We start from the raw sequence: 6,688 nt of genomic DNA, 5'->3' as shown, positions 1-6,688 counted from the left end.
GCCGCCGCCGAACCCAGCCCCCACCTCCTTCCTCTCCTCCCGCCGCCAGGCAAAGCCCGCGCGGTGCCGGCGGCGGCGGGATCTCGTTTAACCTCGCCTGGAACAGGGGCCGCGGGGGGCTGCTTCTTCGGGCGCGGCGGCGGAGCTCGGCGGCCGGCGCGTCGGGTGGCCCACGCTGGTGGTCGGTCCGGAGTGGCGCGACCTGCTGGCCGGTGGCGGCACGTCACGGTGGAGCGCGCGGGCCGGTGGCGGCGCAGTGTTCTTCGCGGCGGTGCTTGTTCTGGTCAGATCCGCGCCGGCTGATCTGAGGTGGCGGCCTTGCTGGGGCGGACTGCGCTCCTCCGGCGGCGGGGAGTGCTCGTCGGTGAGGTAGGCCGGATCTCCTCGGCTGCGCGGGGAGCGAGGTCCCGGTGGGCGATGGTCATGGCGTGGGGAGGCCCCGGGCTCCCCTCGTCAGATCGGAGGCGATCTGGTTCGCTCGTGTTGCATGACTTCCGGCCGGCCTGGATCTCCGGCGTGCACGCGCCTGTTGATGTTGTGTCTGGTTCAGAGGTGGCGGCAGGGTGCTTGGCCGGGGGAAACCCTTGGCCGCCGGTGGCGGTCACGGCGTCGATGGCGTCCCGGACGCCATTCCCTCCTTGGTGGCAGCGCGGAGGCTAAACCTCCCCTGCCTCCCCCCTTCCCCTGCGCCCGGGTGAAAACCCTAGCCCCGGTGGCTAAGCGGCGGCGGCGCCACAGCGTCGTCACCTTCTTGAAGGCGCCGACTTGGGCATGGGGATGTTGGGTGTGCATGGCGAGCTTGTCTGGTTCCTAGTGGTGGCCCGTCTGATTTAGCGCGTCGCAGCTCCGGGCATGTCTCGTGACTGCGGTGCTTATCTTCCGGTCGTGTCTCCGATGGCGACCTCGCCCTTCCTCACCTTGTACTTGCCATGGTGGAGCAGTTCTTCATCTCACTCATTCATGGCGGCGGGGATCGGTGGCATGGCGTTGTGGAGGCTCGGCGTCTGATGCGCGGAGATGGACTCGCGCAGGAGGAGGTAGCTGTCTGGCGTCATGATGACGTCGATGGCAGAAGTGGCCCTCACAAAGTAGAAGACTCAGTATAATCTGAAGACGAACTTGTGGAAGAAGGCGGCGACGACACAAGAGTGCGTCTGACCGGATTGTGCCCCAGACCCGGTATGTGGCTCGGCTGGGGCTTCCGGCTTTTGATGTTAGGTTTAGGTGAGTGGTTTGGGTAGTGGCCCAGCTAGCATGTAACGCCCCGGATCCGATGCGCCAGGTGTCTGTCAGTTATTCGCCGTCGTTGTCATGTCATTTGCTTACGTGTTGCATTTTACCATGTCATCATGTGCATTGCATTGCATACGTGTTCGTCTCTTGCATCTGAGTTTTTTCCCCGTTGTCCGTTTTGCAATCCGGCGCTCCTATGCCCTCCGGCGTTCCCCTTTTGCCTCTCGTTGTGAGCGGGTGTTAAACGTTTTTGGAATGAACCGAGTCTTGCCAAGCGGCCTTGGTATAGCACCGGTAGACCGCCTATCAAGTTTCGTGCCATTTGGAGGTCGTTTCATACTCCAACGGTTAACCGCGTAGCCCGAAACCCCCCTTTCTCTTTGCAGCCCAACACCCCTTCAAAGTGGCCCAAAACCCATCTAACTCCCCTCCATACTCTCGGTCGTTCGATCACGATCGCGTGGCCGAAAACTGTGCTCCATTTGGACTCTCCTAGCTCCCTCTACCTATATAAACACCCCTCCCCCGAAATTCGCGGTCTATTCCCCCCGAAACCCTAGTCCTCTTCCTCCTGCCGCCCCCGGACACGTCCAGCCGCAGCCGGACATGTCCGCCCCGCCACCGCAGCCAACCAGTGCGCGCCACGTGGCCCGCCGCCGTCCCTACGCGCCGCGGCCCGCCCGAGCCCATCCGGGGCCCGCGCGGCCCGCGCGCCGTCGCCCGTCCCATCGTCGCCTGGTGCCGCCTCCGCGCCTCGCCGCCGCCGCCCTCCTGCCAACCTCGCCGCCTTTCCGCCGTCGGCGTGGTCCGCCGCCACGTCGCCCGAGCGCCGCCGCCTCCCGATCCGCCTCGCCGGAGCTCCTCTTCTCCGGCCCGTCTTCACCGCCGCATCCCCAGCCCGCAGCCGGCGTCCGCTGCCGCGCCCGCCGGTGCGCCGCAACGTCGCCCTCGGCCGCCGGCCACCGCAGCTCCTCCGCCTCGCCCCGCCAGTCTCCGGCTTCCTCCCCGCGCCTCCCTCGCCGGAGAGCTCGCCGGAGCTCTTCTCCGGCCAGATCCGTGAAGATGGATCAGATCCACCACCTCGCCCATCCAAACGCCTCCGCCCGTCCCGGATCTCTCCGTCCCGGAACGTCCCCGTCCACTTTTCCGCGGAGGTGAAATTTCCACCAAGTCCCTGTTATTTTGACATTATCATGCCAAGTTCAACGCATCACATCTGTGCATCCGTAGCTCCGTTTTGTGCGTATAATATGTCAAATTGTTCGTCTCAACGAGTACTTCATTTCATTCCATTGCATCATGTTCATTTGAGTTGATCTTGATGCCTGAATCATCGTTGCAAGGGTGCTTCATGATGTTGTCTGCTGTCTGTCAACAGAACTTGCTCTTTTATCATTTTTGCCATGATTTATGTGTGCATCCTATGAGGTTGATGTCTACATGTGTTTTGATCTATGCCATGTCTTTTTTACATAGGTGCTTACCATGTATTTTTGTGATCAATGCGGTGACTAGCACAAGCATGCAAACTAGGCATCGTGATGTTACTGATTTCAGTCTCTGTTCTGCTGTTATTTTGATGCCTTGTAAACTTGATGCTACAGAGAGATCCATGCATATTTTGAGATACTTCAGTAAGGATGTTTTCAACATATAGTTATTGTTTATCCATTCATGCCCCTGTTTGCAATTATGGAGTAGTCTAGCATGTCATTTTCGTGCTCTACTTTTGCTTCAAAATGTTTCCTGGCAGATTGTTTACATGTTATTCAATTTTGCCAAGGTTGTTGTAGTTGATCCTTGCATGCTATGAACTTTTTCTTGCCTTGGATGGTTACATAAACATGTCTTCTTTCTGATGCTATGCTTATCTTGTCATGCAATGACTTGTGGTAAGTGAATCGAGCTTGTTAAGTAGTGTACTTGCTGTTACTGTTTTGCTAGGCTGAATCTGTTATTCGTGATGCTATGTAAACCTGCTTCTACTAGTCATTCTATGCATAATCTGGTGATGTTCACTAAATATGTTTTGTTCTACATATTATGCTCTAACTACCCATGCCCTGGTTGCATTTATAGCCTGTTGTAGCTTGTTGTAATCTTGCTCCAAAGTTGCTAAATAATGTTGCTGTCAGCCTGTTAACATTAAGTTCAGTTGTTTCCATGATTGTTGCTAGTGATCCATGCACCCTATGAACTTGTTATTGCCATGATTAGCTTCACAAACATGTCTTTTTACTATTGGGTGCCTTGCCATTCCATGTATTGCTCTGTAGTGAGTGGTACAAGCTCATCTACATGCCTACTTATCGTTGTTCCTGCCATGCATGAATCTGTCTTATAACTTGCCATGTTTACGTGGGTGCCATCATATCTTCTGATCCTTTTTGGCTCATGGTCAGTAAGGGACTTTTGTTCTTTGCATTTAGTAGTATCATGACATGCCTTTGTTTGTCATGATAAGTTCCTGTAACATGTTGTTTGATAGCTCTAAACATTGCAACCTGATGTTATTTTCTGCAAAGTCTGAATTATTATTGTTTGCAATCTTGCCATGTGTGTTTGAGTATGTTCTAGTGATTTTTGGAAATAGCTCAGTGTTCATGTTTTGTTATGCTTTACCTGTACATCATGCCGATGCCTTTTGTTTTCATATTGTGGTACTGTATCATGTTGTTTTGATGCTTGCAATATGCCTAGTTGCTGTTTTGGACAGATGGTTGCTAAACTTGTATAGTGTGTGAGTGTTGCACCGTTGCTCCGTTTTGAGTGTGCTCTTTATGAACTTGCTTAGAATTGCATGTAGTTTCATATTATCATGTTGCATCCTTGTTTTGAGGTGTTTGCTTGATGCTTGGATGAACTTTGCATCAATGCCATGTTTAACTTGTTTTGCTCATATCTTCTAGGCCGTAGCTCCGAATTAAATGAACTTTATATGTAACTTGACTAGAATCTCGTGTAGATCATCTTGGTGCATCTTAACTTGCTATTTAACAACTTGAACATAATGTTTATTCAGATCTGGACCAACTTCGAAATTTGCATATGAGGACTTGTCGGAATTGTTATATGTTGTTCCCGGCCTCATTTAAACTTGCCTTGATGTGTTGTTCTTGTTTGCATCATCTCTTGCCATGAGTAGATTCATGTAGTATTGTCATGCATCATGCTTGTTGTGCATCATGCCTTGTTCTTGTGTGGTGTGTTTACCATGTTGTGTGCTTCTTCTTGTTAGTTCCTGTTTCGTTGCGATCGTGAGGATTCGTTCGTCTACGCTTGGTTCGTCTTGTGGCTTCATCTTCTTCATGGACTCGTTCTTCTTCCTTGCGGGATTTCAGGCAAGATGACCGCTACCCTGGATCTCACTACTATCATTGCTATGCTAGTTGCTTCGTTCTATCGCTATGCTGCGTTACCTATCTTTTGCTCATCAAGCCTCCCATATTGCCATGAACCTCTAACCTTTGACACCTTTCCTATGCAAACCTTTGTTTGGCTATGTTACCGCTTTTGCTCAGCCCCTCTTATAGCGTTGCTAGTTGCAGGTGAAGTTGAAGATTGCTCCATGGTGGACATGATTTATGTTTGGGATATCACAATATCTCTTATATTATTAATGCATCTATATACTTGGTAAAGGGTGGAAGACTCGGCCTTATGCCTGGTGTTTTGTTCCACTCTTGCCGCCCTAGTTTCCGTCATACCGGTGTTATGTTCCCGGATTTTGCGTTCCTTACGCGGTCGGGTGATTTATGGACCCCCTTGACAGTTCGCTTTGAATAAAACTCCTCCAGCAAGGCCCAACATTGGTTTTACCATTTGCCTCACCACCACCTATACCTTTCCCTTCGGTCGGCCAACCCGAGGATCATCTTTATTTTAGCCCCCCCGGGCCAATGCTTGTCTAAGTGTTGGTCCAAACTGAGCGATGTCCGGCGCCCCCTGGGCAACCAGGGTCTATGCCAACCCGACGTCTGGCTCATCCGGTGTGCCCTGAGAACGAGATATGTGCAGCTCCTATCGGGATTTGTCGGCACAGTGGGAGGCTTTGCTGGTCTTGTTTTACCATTGTCGAAATGTCTTGTAAACCGGGATTCCGAGTCTGATCGGGTCTTCCTGGGAGAAGGTATATCCTTCGTTGATCGCGAGAGCTTATCATGGGCTAAGTTGGGACACCCCTGCAGGGTATAATCTTTCGAAAGCCGTGCCTGCGGTTATAGGCAGATGGGAATTTGTTAATGTCCGGTTGTAGATAACTTGACACCAGATCCGAATTAAAATGCATCAACCGTGTGTGTAGCCGTGATGGTCTCTTTTCGGCGGAGTCCGGGAAGTGAACACGGTTTCTGTGTTATGTTTGACGTAAGTAGGAGTTCAGGATCACTTCTTGATCATTGCTAGCTTCACGACCGTTCCGCTTGCTCTCTTCTCGCTCTTATTTGCGTATGTTAGCCACCATATATGCTTAGTCGCTGCTGCAACCTCACCACTTTACCCCTTCCTTTTCTATTAAGCTTTGCTAGTCTTGATACCCATGGTAATGGGATTGCTGAGTCCTCGTGGCTCACAGATTACTACAACAACAGTTGCAGGTACAGGTTGTGCGATGATCATGACGCGAGAGCGATGCTTGCTTGTTTTGGAGTTCTTCTTTTGCTTCTTCTTCGATCAGGGGATAGGTTCCAGGTCGGCAGCCTGGGCTAGCAGGGTGGATGTCGTTTGAGTTTCTGTTTGTGATTCATCCGTAGTCGGATGTTGATCTTATGTATTGTGATGTTGTATTCGTGTGGCATTGTATGCCTTATGTATGTATCCCCATCTATTATGTAATGTTGATGTAATGATATCCACCTTGCAAAAGCGTTTCAATATGCGGGTCTATCCTTGGTGGGACCTTCGAGTTCCTTTTGGATAGGGTCGCATATTCGGTGTGACAAGTTGGTATCAGAGCCTCGACCGACCTTAGGAGCCCCCCTTGATTGATCATGTAGTTTGGCCGTTGTTGAGTCTAGAATAAACTGTTTTCGGAGTCTAGTTATATCGGAGAGTAGGAATTCTTTTTACTCCTCAGTCCCTTCGTCGCTCTGGTGAGGAATCTTGACGTAGGTGTTTTGAATTACTCCTCTTCTCTTTCAATTTTTTCTTTAGGTTCACGCAGTTGGTTTTCCGATCGTTGGTTCTCAGCTCTTTTCATCCGGTGCATTTCTCGTCAAGTCGACTCGAGCCTCTTCTTCTTCGAGTTCAATCCTCAGTTGTTTTCTTTCCCACCCGCCCACCCCTTTTCTTCTCGAAGCCAGAGCCCGTACTCGAGTATCCATCCTACTCGTGCGAAGTTTTTGCTCTTTTTCCTCAATGATTTTAACCGGTGTTTTCTCTTCAAGATATTCGTCGATTTCCCCTTCCAAGTTGCTTTTGTTTTCCCGCCCTCCCACCCTTTTTCTTTCCGGAGCCT

This window comes from Triticum dicoccoides, chromosome 5B, assembly GCF_002162155.2.
Source record: "Triticum dicoccoides isolate Atlit2015 ecotype Zavitan chromosome 5B, WEW_v2.0, whole genome shotgun sequence".
In the NCBI taxonomy this organism is placed as follows: domain Eukaryota; kingdom Viridiplantae; phylum Streptophyta; class Magnoliopsida; order Poales; family Poaceae; genus Triticum; species Triticum dicoccoides.
Note: the sequence above shows the minus strand (reverse complement) of the source record.